The 16,524-nt window shown below is 41.3% G+C and overlaps 1 protein-coding gene across 1 annotated transcript in view; it reads right to left on the bottom strand.

The window, feature by feature from the left end:
* LOC147236204 (galactosylgalactosylxylosylprotein 3-beta-glucuronosyltransferase 2-like) overlaps positions 1 to 16,524 on the bottom strand; it is a 59,781-nt gene that overhangs the window by 30,842 nt on the left and 12,415 nt on the right. The gene's annotated exons all lie outside the window — the stretch shown is intronic.

The following is a 16,524-nucleotide window of genomic DNA, read 5'->3' on the forward strand; positions in this document are numbered from 1 at the left end:
GATGTTCTTTTGATTTGTTGTTGGTCTACATTCCAGCGCCTGGTGGTTTCTGTTTTGCCAAAGGCCTGATAAGGGTAGCCACAGGATCTCAAAGCTTTCCTAATGTGTTTTATCTCAGTCTTGCTTCCTTCAGTGGTTGATGGGATGTTCTTGGCCCAAAGGTGTAGAATTCTGATTCCCCCAGTTTGTGCTCAAGGGGGTGGTGTGAGTCAAAAAGAAGGTACTGGTCGTGTGTGTGTTGGTGTCCTGTAAAGCTCGATGTCCAGGCGTCTGTCCCGTTGGATGTGAACAAAACAGTCGAATAAGGGAGGTGGTTGGCAATGACGTCTTCCTTTGTGGATTTGATGTGGTTGTCGATCGTGTTGAGGTGAGTAATGAATGCTTCTACCTCATTCCTCACGAAAAAAAACTTGGCGGTTATATTTGGAAACTCCCCATTGTTCATTAGAACTGAAGAAGCATCTTGGATGAGGGCTGAAACATCTTCAAGTGAAGAGATTCAAGTCCAGTTGCAAAGACGAGATTTCGACAAGAATTCACTATGACCTGGATGACTGAGAACCTCCACAGACATAATAGTAGAGGCATGTGCATGTTTGTAATACAATTTTTACACAGAATTAAGCACATTTTTACAGGTGTTTGAATAAAACAATGGTCTGCTCTTTAATAGTAAACAAAAACATTACACATCACCCCTTTTTTAAGTGTTTTATATTAAACGTCAGTTATTCGCAGGAACAGTGACCAAGAAAAAATAAGTTATGCTTTATGAATGTAGTATATAAAAAAAAAAAAAACGGCAACGCACGAGAAACTGAATGTAATTTTACAAGCACAGTGTCGGTCATGTGACTTCTGCTCTGAAAGGAACAGATAAACGCATTCCCGAAACTTTTACACTCCCGGCTATGACGTTAAATCATTTTATCTGCATACCATGTTAGCTAAGGGGAAATCAAAACTAAGTTACGCCCAAATACCGGATTCTTTGTGAGAGACAATGCTAACAGTGACTTTTAGCTTTATGTGCTACAAAGCACATTTCACAGTGTGCAGCAGCTAGCAACTAGTGTTCATCGGCTACCTTAAACTGTAATCAATTAAGCAGGTTATTGGCATATTTATTTGAATTGCTCTTGAACTTCTAGCCATCCATTTTTTGACGCTTATCCTGCACCTAGGGTCATTCAGAGTCGCTCAGGGGATGCTGGACGCTTTCCCGGCTGTCATTGGGCGAGAGGTGGGGTACACCCCGGACTAGTGCTCTTGAACTCGGTTTTCTGAAAAGGACATGAAAACCTGACTTTACAAAGCTGAGATACTAAAATCAGCTCTTTTATTGACATTTATTGCTGCAAAGAAATCAGACCTTAATCGAGTAATCAGACCGTAATTGATCAATTTTTCCTTTGAAATTCAAGGTATCCCTATGCAAATATTCCAACAAATGACATATGGAAAATTGACTTTCAAAAAAACATTTTTCTTTTATTAACTTGTAGATTGTTCACCTGATAAATGTTACTTGCGCCGAATTGCAATGGGGTGAACGTGGCTCAGGTGGTTTTAGCGGTCGTCTTGGAACAGGAAGTTCCTGCTTCAGTTCCTAAGTTCTTCCTAGCCTGACCCCTGACTGCTCAGTGGCTGCCTGCGCTTCATTCACTGATGGGTTAAAATGCAGTGGTCAAGTTGAGCTGCATGTATAACTGATGTGGCTAAATTCTTCTTCAACTGTTTATGATGTTCCTGCTTACAAATGGGTGGGTTTAAACTTTAATTCTTTAGGTTAGAATACGGATAAAATACAAATTTTGCTTCTGAGTTAAAATAAAACCCAACAAAATCAATCTCTGCCTTTCTCAGCCTGGGGAACAGTTGTTGACATCAGAGGTGTGATGTCTCGATGTGAACGGATTCGAAAAGGTTCGAACTGAGAGACATTTTTAATAATCTGTGTCTTCACCTCTCGCTTATCTTAACAAATTGTCTACATATTGCCTGGAGATCTAATTTGTCCATCATGTTTCTATGTATTTGACAGATGGTTCGGAGGCTCTCGGCTGTAGAACCACAGATGGGATTTGAAACTGGAGAAGACTGAAAGGGAAAATGCTGGCAATCTTTGAAGAATTATTAAAGTTTCTCTTGCAGGGCCATTGAGAGCAGTGCGGGGAAATGAAGAACAAGAACTCCAGTCACAAGTAATGAGAAAAGATAATCCTATACCAAACCCAGTCAATTTTTCTGACTTCATCAAGGTATTCTTGCAAAATTGCATGACTCAGAAAAGAAAAAAAAAATCAATGTCTTCATTTGGTCTGGTTTAATATCTGCAGCTGATATTCATGTAAATCAAGTATATTATCACAAACAATAACACTGCAGATAAGCCAGTAGTCTTGACCTTTTTGCTTTCTTGGCCCTCCTGTGGATCACATGTGACTTTCAACAGAAGACATTTAATCGGTTTGGTGAACCGATTGTACAGTTAAATAAAGCCACTACCTTATTCTTTTTTGCCGTATTTTCACGACTATAAGGCGCACATAAAAGTCCTAAATTTTCCTCAAAATGTGCAGCGCACCCTGTCTGTGTTGTTGTAAGGTGGACATAGTAGAGAACACAATGAGAAGGTCAAAGGGGGAAGTTTGGGCGTTGATTGTATATAAAAGAACGGGTATTTGCGTTATGCAGAACATCGTTGTTTTAACAACCCTGAAAACATCGCCGACAAACATTTCCAGCCCAGTCGCGTCAATAACATGGATGAGCTGTCGCTCACTTTCGACATCCTGGTGAGTCACACTGGGGAAAAGAAGAGGACCAGCACGGTAGCGACACACACAACAGGGTATGAAAAATCTTCTTTGAGACCACAGTTTCACAAAGAGTGGAAGGCATCACCGGGCGAGTTACGCCACAATTTGTGGATGGATCGTAGACGCTTGGGCTAACGTGTCTGCTGGCACTGTGGTTCGCGCTTTCGCAAAAGCCAGCATCATTGCAGAGGAGCTGCGCGGCACAGAAAGTGACTCTAACAGTGAAAAAAGTGAACCTAGCATATTTGATGGAGATTTAGCGCAGCTGTTCAAATCAGAAACAGAAAATGAGGACTTCGATTGGTTTGATTGACGACGATTACCGGTAAAAAAATGTGATTATCAAACTCACTTAAGCTCCCGCTCTATTTTTAAAAACGCAAACTTGTATGCTTGTGTGTGTGTTGCTGTTGTAAGACGGACGTAGTAGAGGACACCATGAGAACGTTAAAGGGGGGGAGTGTGGGTGTGGATTGTATATAAAACCCGCGCCCTATAATCAGGTGTGCCTTATGTGTGTGTTACATACAGTAATGGCACAAATAACTGAGACTGCGCCTTTTAGTACGATGCGCCTTATGGTCGTGAAAATAGGGTAATTGATAATTTATACCCTTGTCTCCAGTTGATGGACAAGTACTTAGCTTTAACCCAGGGGCAGTATAGATGGCGCCATGATAAATTTCTCCCAAAATTGTCTGACACCATAGAGCGAGAGAGGCAAGAAGAGGCCGGCTGACACAACTTCGGAGAGAGCGATCACCTTCTTGAAGGAAGGAGCAAGGCCTGTGCATACCACAAAAAGGAAAAAGCCTAGCATCCTTCAAATTGCAAGCTCCTGGGAGATGGGCACTAGATGAGCTGGAGTGGACGTGGTCCAAACAACCCTCCACCCAGACATCTTTCTACGCTCAACCAAAGGTCAGACGATAATTCTGGTCGAGCTCACTGTGGCAGGAAGGTTGTGAGGAGGACCATGAAAGGAAGGCCTTTAAGTACAAAAACCAGTCAAAGACTGCAAGGGCTGGTAGGCGTGGCTGTTCCCTGTGGAGATAGGGTGCAGGGGCTAAGTTGGCATGGCATTTACTTTCTGCTTCAGGGCTGGACGAGCGAAGCAAGAAGCAAGCTACTTGTCGGATGGGGGATGAGGCAAAACGTGCCTCGAGCTGGATATGGAGTAGGAAGTTGTAAGGAGTAGTAAGGAATGTTGGAGGCCAGGGGCAGCTTGCTTTTTCACTGCCGCCCACCAACTGGAGGGTGTTTTGGTTGAGGACCGAAACACCCCGTAAAGGTTATACCAGGGTTGGGCAAACTACGGCCCGCGGGCCACATCCGGCCCGTTGGTCTTTTTAATCTGGCCCGCCAAAGATTGGTACAGAATTGATACTTGACGTGAATGATGGACTGACTGGATCAATGAATGTGGGAGCTCAAACAGGAGATTATTTCATTTTTGTAGCTACTTGAGAACACTTGAGAATTTTCCTGAGCTGAACAATACAGATTGCCTTTGTGATTTAGCCTTTACTGTGGACATACTGACACTCATGACTGAGCTGGATGTGAAGCGACAAGGGAAAAACCGGTTTGTACATGCTTGAAATGCAAGCAAACATCAGAGCCTTTAAAACCAAGCTGGTTATGTTTTCAAAGCAAATGTCAGACAATGTTCAGACAAATGTCGGACGAGTCTGATATGTACTGTTAACAAATGCGTTGATTCTTACATGTATCGTATCTTGTGGTGACCCGGCCCGTCTGTTAAATTTTAAAAGTCAATGGGGCCCCTGAGCCAAAAAGCTTGCCCACGCTTGGGTTATACACTACCTGATGACTTCTGCTCTTGGCTAAAGGCTACAGCTACCTGCTAAGGTAGCTAAGGAAAGCACCCACAAGTGTATGCAACAAGAAATATGATTTTAAAATTATCATTTATTTCTCATTCTTATCAATGTTCAGTTTTGGCAAAAGTTTTATGCCGGATGCGCTTCCTGACGCATTAATCCGGGCTTAGGACCGGCTCAGGGAGACACTGGCCTGTACCGCCCTGAGGATATGGAGGTAGTTGATGTGACAGATGACGATACAGAGAATAGGGTTAGATGGAGAAGATTGATTCGCTGTGGCGACCCCTGAGCGGAAAAGCCAAAAAGGGAAGAAGAATTCTTATCAATGGACCTCAATATTTTCAGAAGATGCCCTTGGACCTGACTAAAGTCCATTTTCAAAGCCAGTCATACATCATTCATAATTAATGACAGATCTACTCTCACATGTCACGCAGAAAGGTGAAGCCTGACTGAGTATGTACTCCTGAATCAGACTATAAGTTCAGAAAAATGAATAATTTAAAATGCACTAACTCCTGCATCACTGCATTAATTACTTTTAAACCTGAAACCTACTTGGTGGGGTCAGTTCCACTGCAACTGGCAACAGGCCAGACCTTCTTTAGTGCCAATTCACCAGCAAACAAGTAGCCGAAGTGATGTTTTATTCATTGGTTTATAGCACCATTTCATGTTTCGATTACTAACCAAGCAGAAGTAGCTACAACACTTTGATTTCTTACAGTTAGGACAACTTACATGTGGGACAAAACAAAAATACAATCCTCAGAGGGTGTGAAGTTGATGGAGAGAAGACAATACAAGTTTGAATATTCCATACAAAAATTATAAAGCAGAAAATCATCTTCTCCATTGAAGAAGCATGGAATCAATTCAGTTTTTTTTTCCAATATATGATTTTAAAAGTGTTGATTAAATCAGCAGAAAACATAGAAATAGAGTATTTAGAAAAGTTGCTTGATAGGCAAAAATTAGCTAAGGGGTAACTATAAAGGGAACAAGAAACTAGGCAATGCAAAGTCTTGCAAAACCAATCATCCAAACTCAACCAGAAACAAAAATCCAATAAAAACTAAGTAAAAATGATCCATGAATTAAGTGTGTTTAAATGATCAACTAAAAAGGAATTCTGAACCTCTTTTTTATTTTAATTTTTTTTTATATTTGTTGTCAATGCTAGCTGGGCCAGTCAATATCTGCATTGTTTGGATCTGCCAGTCCATCTGAAGCAGAGCCGAGGTCAGAGCAGCGCTGAATCATACCGATGAACTTCCAGCGGTCCAACACTAAATCCCCGTATCTCACAGGATGATTGAATCCCGCTGCTTCAAGCTCAACCTTGCGATTAAATTTCTCATCAAGAACAAACTTTGAGCAGCTTGAAGGAATCCGGGAGAAATTTAAGTCAGAGTACAGTGGGAATTTCAGGGATAAAATGTTTTTTTTCTTTCTCCTGTATTTAAGGAATGCAACAACCAGTTGTGGGTTCGAAGAATAATTTTAAAATGCCTCTGCATGTCTGTTTCAGCTCATTTTTCTCTGATGGATTTTTCTTTTCATTTTTGGGAGATACCAGTCAGACCTGGTAGACCCAAATGTGTGTGAGGGTCTGCTGGGAAGCAGAGTCCCCTGTCAGAAGGAGTTTCAATGTCCACCTCTGACGGAGATACAACCACATCCCAAGGGAGGCTGGGGACATCGAGTCCGAATGGGCCATGTTCCGTGCTTCCATTGTCAAAGTGGTAGACCGGTGCTGTGGTCGCAAGGTGGTCGGCATCTGACGAGATGGCAACCCTGGAACCCGCTGGTAGACCCCAGCAGTGAGGGATGCCATCAAACTAGCCTATCTGGCCTCTGGGGCTCCGGAGGCTGCTGACAGGTACCGGCAGGCCAAGCGGAATGCAGCTTCGATTGTGGCCGAGGCAAAAACTCAGGCATGGGAGGAGTTCAGGGAAACCATGGAGAATGACTTCCGGTGGGCTTCAAGGAGATTCTGGTCCACCATCCGACGGCTCAGGTTGGGGAAACAGTGCTCTGTCAACATTGTGTACAGTGGGAGCACTGCTGCCCTCAACTCCAGACGATCAGGGAAGGGAATACTTCTGAGACATCCTCAATCCCGTCGAATCTCCTCCCAATGAGGAAGCTGAGCCTGGGCACTCGTATTTCCGGGGCTGAAGTTCTAATAAGTTATTATTATCCTTTATCAATCCCCGTGGGGAAATTCCTTCTCTGCATTAACCCATCATGGATGAACCATGAGCACTTGGCTCCTGTCTACGAGCGCCAGGGGAGCAGTTACGGGTTCAGTGTCTTGCTCAATAACACTTTGACACACTATGAGGAGCCAGAAATTGAACCGTGAATGTTCGGTGCCAAAGACGATTACTCTGCCTCGTGCACCAAGTTGCTGAAGCAGTCAAAAAGCTCATCAGTAGCGGGGCCCTGGGGTGGATGAGGTCTGCCCTGGGTTCCTCAAGGCTCTGGATGTTGTAGGGCTGTCCTGCCTGACAACGCCTCTGCAGCATTGTGTTGACGTCGGGGACATTGCCGCTGGACTGGCAGACCATGGTGGTGATCCCCTTTTTGAAAAGGAGAATCAGAGGGTGTGCTTCACACTCCCCTGCTTCCCTGTAAGGTCTATTCAGCTGTGCTGGAGAGGAGGGTCCAGGGGGAGGGTTGTTAATTTCTGATCCAGGAGGAGCAGTGTGGTTTTTGTCCTACTCGTGGAACAGTGGACCGGCTCTATACCCTCAGCAGGGTCCTCAAGGGGGCATGGGAGTTTTGTGGATCTGGAGAAGGAATTTGACAGTGTCCCGTGGACAGTCCTGTGGGAGGTGCTCAGGGAATATGGGGGTACTAAACTGGTCCCTGTATGGCTGGCGTCAGAGCTTGATCTGCATTGCCAGTTGTAAGAGAGTTGGACCACAACAGGGCTGCCCTTTGTTACCGATTGTATTCATAACTTTTATGGACAGAATTTCTATGCACAGCCAGAGCTGGTTTGGTGGCCACAGGGTCGAGTCTCTGCTATTTGCAGATGATGTAGTGCTGTTGGCTTCATGAGTCCATGATACCCAGCTCTCACTTGAGCGGTTTGCACCTGAGTGTGAAGTGGCCGGGATGATCATAAGCACCTCCAAATCCGAGACCATTGTGCTCAACCAGAAACAGGTGGAATGCCCACTCCACGTCGGGGAAGAGGTCCTGCCCCAAGTGGAGGAGTTCAAATATCTTGAGGTCTTGTTCACAATAGAGGAAAGAATGGAACGGGAGATCGACAGGCGGATCGGTGCAGCGTCTGCGGTGATGCGGACTCTGTACTGGTCTGTTGCGGTGAAGAAGGAGCTGAGCCAGAAGGCGAAGCTCTCAATTCACTGGTCAATCTACGTTCCTAGCTTCACCTATGGTCACAAGCTGTATATAGTGACTGAAAGAACGAGATTGCAGTTGAAATTAGTTTTCTCCACAGGGTGGCTGGACTCTCCTAAAACTGATAAATACATAAATATACAAATAAATTAATTAGTAGATAAATAAATAAACTTGTATAACTGACCTTCTAACACCATGGGCAGAATGTAAGATTGTTATAGCTGAAACTCAAAAATCAGCACATTGCTGCTGTTCTTTTTGCCGTGTTTAATGCTAGACGTCGCAACTATCTTGTGACTTTTTTTTACAGGATTTTGTGAAATGCTTTGTTTCCAGTCAACCAAGAAATTTTCTGGTGACCCAGATAACATCTATACACTACAATACGATCACGCTGATCTCGTAACTTAGTTTAAGAGGAAGAAGTAGTTACCTCTACTGGAAAACCAAGTGAATAATAGCCTAAATACCATACTGTTGGCTTGGATATAGATCAATGCCCTCTGTGTATCCAAATGGTGTTACAAAAGCAATTCACGCTCCAACCCTCCAGGAAGTAGAACAATTTCCTTGGTGAACATCTTCATGAATGCAAACAAATGCCCTTTGATGTAACAGGAAATATGGGTATCACTATCAGTGATACCCATAGGTAAATCTTTCCAGATAAATCTTCTCATGAACAGGGCATTTATTTTAGACTTCCGTATCTTTATAACATTAACCATTTCTTTTAAGCTATGATAATTTAATCTTGCCTTGGTCTAATGCAGCACTATACCATTAATGTAAGGTACTGAGAGACAGTTGAAATATGCTATAATTACTCATTTACTTACTAGCTTTCTTTGTTATTGCACAACAAGGAAATTGGTGACTATGGCATAGTCTTTGTTGGTTATTTGCATTTTTGGAATATATAACTTATTGTGTAAAATATAATAAAATCCCATGACTTAAAATAGCTTCTTTCTTCCAAGGTTGGGTAAAAATTTTTGAATATACCAAATAGAGTCCAATTATATATCACCATGTATTCTTAAAATTGTGATTCATCTAAAGCAAATGTCACCCCGTCATTACGTAATTAACCAAATCATCGGCCACAAATGAGAAAATAAGAAAGAAAATGACCTTAAGCCTTGTCGGAAATTACTTTTTAAATTTCCAAAACTCAGCTAAAATGCATGATTTTTTTATTCTTCAGATACTATCTCTCTCTATCTATGGCTGTTTAAAGAGAGAGAGAAATCAAGTGTGTGAATACCATGATATACATGCTTTTTCTGTTTGTTTGTTTTTTATAGCTTAATCCTACACTGCTAATGACACCTCCAGCCCTTTGCAGGCAGCACAGTGTCCCGGCTTGAATCTGTGAGATTCTTTGCAACCCGTCTGCTGGGAGGAGACAGTGGACAGTGTCATGACATTAACGCTCTACTGTCTAATTATCAATATGGATCTCGCCATGGGGGCAGAACACTGCACTGAGATGACAAATAATTCCTCTGTGCTTCACATGGAATGTCAACTCAGAGTGTCCAGTGTCCTGGCAAACAATGTGAGTTCCATAAACAAATGATATTTGTAAGTAAAACAAAGGGGAGGGCCTGGGATATAATAGATAGCTCCTGTCAAGGAATCATATCGCATTTGACTCGCAGCCTCATGGCCTCTGAGCAGCTCGGTTGGATAATCAACTCCTGATCCCCTCACAAACAAAGGTGTAAAGCGAATGGTCTGTGTTTATGCACAGGGATTCTCTTAATAATGAATTATATGAACTCCATTGCGGGTGTTTTGGTTTCCTGCTTTCTGCCCCGGAGAAAGAGACATCATTGTGTGCTGCAGGACCCGTGTTCGGCTGGCCGGCTCTGATTTTAATCAAGCGTGTTTTTATCTGTGTTATTAATATGCATGGCAGAGGCAATCACGGGAACCAAATGAGGTGGGAGAAAAATGAATGAATCGAATTAGGAGGGCTGTGCCAGGCGATGAAATCGTGATGCAATGGTGCATGATATGTGTACAAGTTGAATGCTTTATGGCTTTATGTGACAAGATGAAGGTGCCGGTGCATTATGTATGATTTGCGGAGTGAAAATACTGCACAATTTCATGCACATCCGAACAATTCTTACTTCCATGTTGCAGTGTTTTCATCACACACATTGCCATCATGCTAGGCAAATTGCATGATGGCAGCGACGGCATCTACGAACTAAAGATGATGGTATTTTAGTTTGGTTATTAGTCTTTACCATCATTCATGTAACACATTTTTGCTTATAATGACAACACAACACAAATAAACATGTACAAAAGTGATGTTGACTATATCGACATTATATATTCCAACATGTATTTATATAGTTAGTACTTGACTATTTGTTGAATGTACTGTATATTTGATATGGGTCTCCCCCTTGATTGTATAATATAAATATAAACAAGATAAAATTAAAAAAAAATTAAAGCCTAATTATAATTTCAAATTTTACTTTGTATTTTTTGTTTTATATGCACAATTATTTTATATGTATAGCATGTTGCTTGTCTTCTGTCTTCTTTAACACTTATACCTAATTATTAGGCCAATTTCCCAAATTATGGATCCATACAATACTATCTATCTATCTATCTATCTATCTATCTATCTATCTATCTATCTATCTATCTATCTATCTATCTATCTATCTATCTATCTATCTATCTATCTATCTATCTATCTATCTATCTATCTATCAAAATAAATTAAAAAAAAAGAAATAAAACAAACGCGTACAAATACGTACAGGTCATTTTAAAAACAAATATGCAACTATGACAAGCTACAAAGCTGCAACAATCAGAATCCCAAGTTATTCTGATCAAAATTGAAAATGTGAAACAAACAAAAGCTCAAGTCTTAGCGGGGTTAAATCCAAAAAATACGAATTCTGCACATTTTAAAACACAATAAATAGCAATTGATCAATGCCTTCCCTCCAGCACACGAGTACAGATATGGAGTAAATACTTCAGCATGTTTAATGAAATGTTATTCATTTAGAGGTCAGTCAAATATTGTGCGTAAACAACATTCCTCATTTTATTCTATTAATATTCTATATACATAGAATAATTTGTCAGTAATTTTGTTGCTGAAATAAGCTCCTACTAGTACTATTGCAACTTTATTGTAATTAAGTGGATCAAGACAAGAATAAGAAAGTTAAAGGAATATAGAATTTTATAAAGATTTTTAACTATCAGAGTGGTTTATGATATTGCATTGAGATATAACTGACAACCATTGAAATTTAGCTTTTATGTTAACAGAAGAATTATCAAAATGAAATAGTGTCAGTTAAACTATTACATTATGAAGTGTTTTTGGACGAGAGGGAATGCACTCCGTCCACGTCCAATTAAATGCCAATTTAATGAAAAGGCAGAAGGAATGAGAGTGAAGTGAGTCATAACTCCTTTTTATATTTACATTGGACCCTTACAGCAACAAACATATTCATCACCTTGGTCTCCCCTTCATCCTCACCCCTCCCGTAATAACCCACCCGCCCTTTTCCACTACACTATGTAATTATGATAATTGCTCGTAGGGGTTTGAGGAAATTGAATTTCTCATTTTGCTGTGGTTCCTTTATCCCACAAGCTTGTCTCTGTGCCGCTTCCTCATCACCCCGCATTTCTCCAGGCCTGGACTCTTGATCACATACTATATGGACTTAATGTTTGCATCTGTGTCGCTCTACCATTTCCTCTAAAAATAGAAGTTATTTCACCAAACCCTCCGCTGCCAACTGACTCAGATATGCAAAGTCTCAAATACTCACACTATGGAGCATAATGAAACCATAAGTGAAATATAGCTTTTTCAACCATGCAGATTGAATATAAAACACAAATTAAAGTGCAGTAAAGTGAAAGTATTCTATTATTATTATCATTGCTATTACGAGCAGTAGTAATATTATTATCAATACTATTATATTTTACAGACTGAGATGGATCGGTCATATACAGAGGAGGGATAGTGAATATATTGGTAGACAGATGCTGGAATTGGAGCTGCCAGGCAGGAGGTCTAGAGGAAGACCAAAGAGAAGATTTATGGACGTAGTAACAGAGGATAGGAAGGTAGTTGGTGTGAGGGAGGAGGATACAGAGAATAGGGTTAGATGGAAAAGGTTGATACGCTGTGGTGACCCCTGAGGGGAAAAGCCGAAAGGAGACGAAGAAGAAGAAGAAGAATCAATCCTATTATTTTTATCATTGTCGTCACACATATTTTGTCTTCACTTTTAGGTCATTGGTCTATGAGAATGTATTTCTCCTCATTTGTTTGTTTATTTATATATGTATTTATTAATTCTTCCCCTGTTCTTTTTACAAACAATAATCAATATATGCGTGTTTCAGTGTTGTACTTAAAATCCATAATATCACAGTCGGACACTATATTATAATAAAGTCCTCGGCCTCTCGTGAAAAATCACATTATTTCAAAATGAATCATCAAGGAAATGATCAAATGCTTACTTCTGCGTTCAAGCTCAGTCATGCATTTTCTCTTCCAACACAATCAGTGACCAGTGCGGCGTGCAGAATGTAATAAATGAACACTAAAGCATGTATAGCACATCCAGAGAGGTGCTCTGAGTCACACTTCAGTACAGGGTACTTGCAACACTAACTGCTCCCTAAAATAGTGTGACTGCGGTAGAGCTCTAGGGGCTGGAGGAGGAGGGGGGGGGAGTCAATTATTCAGAAAAGTGACAACAGTCTTGACTGGCTGACAGCCCTGTGCGGCTGAATCAAACGGCTTTGCCGCGGTGCCGTCAGCTGAAACCCTCCATTCCCACTGACAGCTTTTCAGGAACAAGAGGAGCTAACTTCATTTTCCTGATTGCTCGTTATCTCTCCGCATTTGATGGATTTCTGTTGTCCTCCGGTCAGCTGTTTAATGTTCTCTTGTCCTACCCAAAGTCCCATTAGTTGCACAGTCGCCGGCGTCATTAGGAATCGCTGACAAGGCAGGCTGGATAACTGGATCAGACCAAAACCAACTTCAGAGCAAATGTCACAGCGAGAGAGGGGAGACCTGCAAGTTAAGTTAATTTTCTAAAGCAGTTTTATCAAACATTTTTTTTGGCGGAGGCCAAAATGACTGGGGGGGATGATATCAGATTTGCTAGGCTGTTAGAAAACTAGATGCCAATCATAAATCAAGCCAAGGAAAAACGTACACAACCCTTACTTTGGTTAATTTGAGAAACTTAGACTCAATTGAGCAACTTTGAGATGATTTTGACATTTGATGAGTTTGACGTATTGAACATGATGGCCTTTGGTAAAATAGGGAGAAAACAACACATACACACACACAAACACACACACACACGGACACATACATATGGGTATGGGTATACTGTATATATATATACACTGCTCAAAAAAATAAAGGGAACACTTAAAAAACACATCCTAGATCTAAATGAATGAAATATTCTTATGAAATACTTTGCTCTTTACACAGTTGAATGTGCTGACAACAAAATCACACAAAAATGATCAATGGAAATCAATTGTATCAACCCATGGAGGTCAGGATTAGGAATCACACTCAAAATTAAAGTGTAAAAACAAACTCCAGGCTGATCCAACTTTGATGTAATGTCCTTAAAACAAGTCAAAATGAATCTGTGTTGCTTCCTGAGTGGACATTATTATGATTTCACACAAGTGTGATTGACTTGGAGTTACATTGTGTTGTTCAAGTGTTCCCTTTATTTTTTTGAGCAGTATATATACAGTATATATATAGAAATATATATATAGATATATAGAAACTGTATATATATACAGTATACCCTTCTTTTTCACAGGGGTTACGTTCCAAAAAGAACCCGTGATAGGCAAAATCTGTGAAGTAGAAACCTTTATTTTTCTATACAATTAAATACTCTATTATACATTGCTGCTGTCGTCCTTCTGTTTTTTTCTTCCTTCTTTATGGAACAAACAGAAGATTCATTAATTCCGTACTGCCGACCTACAGCCCCGTAGCTTTTACCTTCCCTTAGCATGTCCAGAAGTTTAACTTTATCCGCGATAGATAGCATCTTCCGCTGCCTTTTGGGCCCTGCTGCAGGTGCTTTTGTCGGTCCAGAGTGTTTTGTCAACATAATGGGTTTTAGAGAAACTCGAAATTGCAAGAGAATTAGCATGTATGTAATGTAAATTTGGCAAGCTGTTTCACGTACGACTGGCAAAACAATATGTTTGGACTTTTCTTTTTTTCTTTTAAGTATTGTTCTTTATATTTATATGTCAACAATAAACAGCTTGAGGAAGTAGATTACTTACTAGATCGCATCATAAGTAGCACTGTATTACATGACGTACATTACGGCCTTTTTCCAAACTCAGCCATGCATGTTGAGTATAAAACAAACTTGGGATTATTTGTGCAAACTCAAAAGGAGGCAAAACAAGTCCTGGCAATGTTAAGACCTTATGATTGCTGTTCCTGTAATGTTGTGATTTTTGGAGTATTGTCAAGAACAAGATTTACAGAGTGGTATGTCATGATACTTCCTGAAAAGGATCTGTTTATCTTTTGTCCAAACAAAGATCAGACATGAGGCACTGTGCAAAAGACAAACAAAAAAGTATATAACTTGATTCCCTGATATTAAGAAAAGACTCAAGTTGCTACAGCATGTGCCGGTATTATGAATGAACCATCAATGTATCCCGCAAATAGCTCTTATTGGAAATCCCGAGGAAAGCGCCGACCTGAATTCCAAAGAGCAACATGGTGTAGGACTGTAACTTCAGAGTTGAGGGAGGCGGGTTAATAATGGCCACAGGTTCAAGTGATGGCAGACAACCTGGCAAGATGGAGAAGTACTATTTTAGCCTTATATTCAAACCAGGAGCAATAGAGGACTAAAATAACAAAACAAAACCAGTTTTCACCAGATGTGAAAGGATTTTCTCAGCCAACATCGCAGCAGTCGCACATTCCCGCAGATTCCTTCTCTACAACATCAGGAAGATCCGCAGATTCCTCACAGAGGATACAGCGCAGATCATCATCCAGACCCTGGTCATCTCTCGTCTGGACTACTGCAACTCCCTCCTTGCCGGTGTCCCAGCGGTGACCATCAGGCTTCTGGAGCTTATTCAGAAAGCGGCAGCCCGCCTGGTGTTCGACCGTCCCAAATTCTCCAACACAACTCCCCTTCTAATGTCCCTACACTGGCTCCCGGTAGCCACCCGCATCAAGTTAGAGACCCTAGTGCTCGCCTACCAGGCGGTGAATGGGACAGCCCCGTCCTATCTCCAGGATATGGTCAAGCCACATGTCCCTAACTGTCCCTTCTGATCTGCCACCTCTCGGTAACCGTCCACCCCGTCACTCAGAGCCCCCGGCTGCCGATCGAACCGGTCTTGGCTCTTCTCGGTCTTGACTCCTCAGCGGTGGAACGAACTCCCAAAAAAGGTCAGAACAGTGGGGTTGCTGCCCATCTTTCGCCTTGAGCTGAAAAAATACCTCTTCACCAAGCACTACCCTACTTATCGCACTTAGCCCCCACCCCCCCAAAAAAAAAACCATGAAATTAATGCATGTATGTATATGTTCTGAGATGGCTATTTAGTTTAGTGGTCACCTCTGACTTCTGACTACTGGTGCTTTGGATCTTCGGTGACTGAATTGCCCTTTTTGTTAGTCGCTTTGGATAAAAACGTCTGCCAAATGACTGTAATGTAATATAATGTATGAAAAAAGAAAAAAAAAAAAACCCTCTTCTTTTTTATCATAAATCCTTCTATTTGATTGGGAAACAAGTTACAAACAAGTTACATAAATGAGACATGAATAATGCCTTGTTTGGATCATGTATATCAGGTTCATAACAAGTTTGGGGATTCCAGTCCAAGCAACGGACTCTCAGTATTCATCTAAATATGTTAAGGAAACCGATTCGCCCAAAACAAAGTGACTCATGTACCTGGTGATTGTGGCCTAATGTGAGGAAGCAATGAACATTTAAAGAGTGCAATTGCATGGAGGCAATTGAGCAACCTTGCGTTTTTCTGACACCCCACCGCTGGGAGGTGACTCAGCCGGAACGTGTCACATGCATAATAAAGCACACCAAACCAAGTCCTGACTAGCATCCGGAAACAGAGAATACACCCCTTGATGCAAAGGAGTAACAGGGAGGCTTGTTAAACATTTGCTATGTACCAAAGTTTTTTTTCATAGGGGGGGGGAGCAGGGTCTGCTTGTGACACATTTTGCTCATTACTCCGTTGTAGTTTGTAGTTTCACTCCAGGCAACACAGACTACTTTCATGTAATCAGCAACTGAGAATGAGGCTGATTCTGCCCTGGCTGGGTTTCCTCAGTTGTTAAGCGGAAGGCTCTAGGTCACAAATGCATTGCTTTTTTCCTGCAGGTTAAA

Source organism: Fistularia commersonii, chromosome 2, assembly GCF_037954325.1.
Source record: "Fistularia commersonii isolate RoL2024-O1a breed Wild chromosome 2, RoL_Fcom_v1.0, whole genome shotgun sequence".
In the NCBI taxonomy this organism is placed as follows: Eukaryota; Metazoa; Chordata; class Actinopteri; order Syngnathiformes; family Fistulariidae; genus Fistularia; species Fistularia commersonii.